Raw genomic sequence first — 3,349 nt, forward strand, 5'->3', positions numbered from 1 at the left:
TGTGGAGTGTTTTGTATGTGGGTATGTCTGTCTTCTGTGTTTTCAACTTTTTCTTGTTTTTGCAGGTACAACTTTAATTGTTTTGCTTATAGTCAATATGTCTTATGTACAGCTGCTTTGTAACAATGAAAATTGTAAAAAGCGCTATATAAATAAAGTTGAGTTGAGTTGAGTTGCTCTTCCTCGCGGTGCTATGCGGTGGCGCTGGACATCGGGGGGACGGCCCACTCCTCCTCTGCGTCCTGGCAGTTGGCGGTGGCTTCTTTGGCTGAGGGTAGCCGGCAGCGAATTTTCCGTTCCCTGCTCCTCCCCTTTTCCTCGGTGGACGGCAGCAGGCTCCGGCCCACGGCAAACGGCCCGAACTCCTCCGCTCCCTCCTCTATGGCCGCCACCCCACCTCGGCCCAGGAGCACGGCAGCGAGGTCCTCGTCCCAGCTGATTCCTCTTGCTCCAGCACCACCGCCTCGGGCAGCCGCTGGCGGACGTCCCTCGTCCGCGCTGCCCGAACTCCTCAGCACCGCAATGCCCCTCGGCGACGAGGGCTCTTCGACAGCATGTCCCTCCTTCCTCCCGGGTTTCGGCACCAATGTAATAAAGCTCAATAAAACGGAAGGAAGGAGGTGGGAACCGGCGAACATTCAAACACTTTAATCAAAAATAAATAAACAATAAACAGCAGTAAAACAGGCCGGCAGCCCCTCACAGACGCTGCCGGCCACACGAACATAAACAAAACTTAACATTTCCAGGCCCGGTCCTCTCTCGTCGGCAGTCCCGTCGCTCGTCCTCTTATGCTCCCAAGCTCCCCCGTGAGGCATGCGGGACCGGTGCGCGTACAGCTGATACTCATTATCACTCACGCCACCGGCCCCGCCTTCCTGCCCCACGGCTCTCGTCCCGCCTTCCTCGCTACAATGACACATGGCAATTCATGTGTTTTTGGGGATTTCTTTAGATCGTGGCATGATGTGTTGCTTTTTGACATCTTTTAGCTTACTTCACTTTGTCATACAGGTTCTATTTAAGGCATTTCTTGATTTAAATACAGTGTTTCCCGCAGGATTTTGAGAGACTGTGGCGCTGATGACGTCATACACTAATTAACATATTTGTGACGTCATGACGTTGCGTTTGGTCAAGTTTTGGCATTTTAAATTTGTGTCGCTTCTACCCTCTAATCACATTATATTGTATTTTAACTAGTGCTGTCAATCGATTAAAAAAATTAATCGGATTAATCACACATTTTCTGTGAGTAATCACGATTAATCACACATAATAATAATATTTTAAAATGTACTTTTACATTTTAATAATTTCACATTTAATCTTCAAATTGATGTAGAAACAACATATTTCTTTAACAGCGTAATTTTATGAATGAAAGAAAACATTTTGATATTAGTACTGTAACTGATGTCTCTATTAAATTGATTATTTTAACATTAATTATAGCCATTCAACAATATAATTGAGAGCTATCGTGAAATAGAATAGGACCCTGACCTCCTTATCTTTTCCCAATGCCCAAGGCTGCAGTTTGGTCTGGAGCCGTTGGCTCATTGGATTTGGTGTCTGTTTTTAAGCGATCTTAATTCAAATGTACTTTGAAAAACTTTGAAACACAAAATCTTGCGCAAACAACATAAAAAAAGCACGTCCATCCTATTTGTAGTGTACTTCAGTGAACTGGTTATACAGATGATTGAATTCAAAGTGCTCCTACCTTCCCCTACAGCCTGCAATCAATCATTAGAATCCACCGAGATTTGGACTCGGATCACTGGATTCAAAGCGCAGAGTGCTAACCATTACACCATGAAAAAAAAGCTTTGCTTGATTCAATTAAAACATGTTTGCATACCAACTTTTACCGGGCGTGAGCGGTTTGTGGATTCACAACTGTGTTGATGAACTTGTCCAAAACAAGAATAATTGTCTCATCTGTAGCTACCACCGATCTATACTGCCTCGTCTGAACCTGAATTCAAACACATCCCAGCGTACATGTACACGTGCTTTTTTAGTTTCCCGTTGATCACGGCTGCTAGTTTTAACAGTAACATCTAATTCAAAGGTTTACCCGAAAGGGAGCACCCGGATTTGAACCGGAGACCTCTTGATCTGCAGTAAATTGCTCTACCACTGAGCTACACCCCCTCATCAAGAAGCGCTTAAACCACCATGGAATACAACTGTTTAATGTTCCAATACGCAGAAACATGCAAATAGAACAAACATCCTCAGAATGCTGTAAAGTGCTACGGTTTGCTGTCTAACAATTTGTATAAGAGGTCATCAGTATGTGGTTAGATTATATCTTGAAGAAACAAAACTTGTTGTGCATTGAGTGCCCTTACCGTCTTTTCTTTGTGCATGGCCTCTCACTTAAAAGTCCCCTGGTATTTTGGGCTGGTTGGTGTAGGGGTATGTTTCTGAATACCAGCTTGTACAAGGGGTAAGCAGTCTGTGGTTTGGCAACTTTATTGATGAACTTGACCAAAACCAAACTTATTGTCTGATGATGACACCCTGACCTCCTTGTCTTTGCCCAATGCCCAAGACTGCAGTTTGGTCTGGAGCCATTGGCTCGTTGGTCTAGGGGTGTGTTTTTCAGCGATCTTAATTCAAATGTTCTTTGAAAAACTTTGATGCACAAAATCTTGCGCAAACAACATAAGCACGTCCTTCCAGTTGTAGGGTTTTTCAAATCACTTGTTCTACAGATGATTGAATTCAAAGTGCTAACCATTATACATTCGAACCCGCAGGTTTCTTCGTATTGCTGACTCCTGCATTCCCCTACAGCTTGGAATGAACCATTTGACAAACGTCAGGACCCACGAAGAGGTTCCACCGAGATTTCTGGATCGCTGGATTCAAGGCCCAGAGTGCTAACCATTACACCACGGAACCCAAGCGAAAAGACTGTTGCTTGATTCAAATAGCACATATCTGTACACAAACTTGTACAGGGGGTGAGCGGTTTGCGGTTTGGCAACTGTGTTGATTAACTTTTCCTAAACAAGAATTATTGTCTCATCAGTAGCCCGACCTCGTTGTCTTTCCCCGGTGCCCAAGGCTGCAGATTTGCCTGAAGCTTGAGGCTCGTTGGTCTAGGGGTTCGAATCTCACTTAGTTAGTGTGTCTGTCAGTGCGTGTATGATTTTTAATGTATTGGTTATAGTTAACATGTTTTCATGTACAGCTGCTTTGCAACAAAGAAAATTGTGAAAAGCTCTATATACAAAAGAGTTGAGTTAAGTTGAGTTGAGTATAATATTTAAAGGGGGTTGGGGTAATTTTGGGGCAGGATCTGTTTTTCCTAACTGTCACGTTTCTACCCCCT

At 43.9% G+C, this 3,349-nt stretch overlaps 1 non-coding gene across 1 annotated transcript; it reads right to left on the minus strand.

Annotated features, from left to right (window-relative positions):
• Positions 1–2,088: 2,088 nt before the first annotated feature.
• trnac-gca (transfer RNA cysteine (anticodon GCA)) lies at positions 2,089–2,160 on the minus strand. Its single transcript has one exon. It is a non-coding gene; the product is annotated as a tRNA-Cys (tRNA).
• Between the last annotated feature and the right edge of the window lie 1,189 nt (positions 2,161–3,349).

Source organism: Triplophysa rosa, linkage group LG20 (genome assembly GCF_024868665.1).
Source record: "Triplophysa rosa linkage group LG20, Trosa_1v2, whole genome shotgun sequence".
Taxonomy (NCBI): domain Eukaryota; kingdom Metazoa; phylum Chordata; class Actinopteri; order Cypriniformes; family Nemacheilidae; genus Triplophysa; species Triplophysa rosa.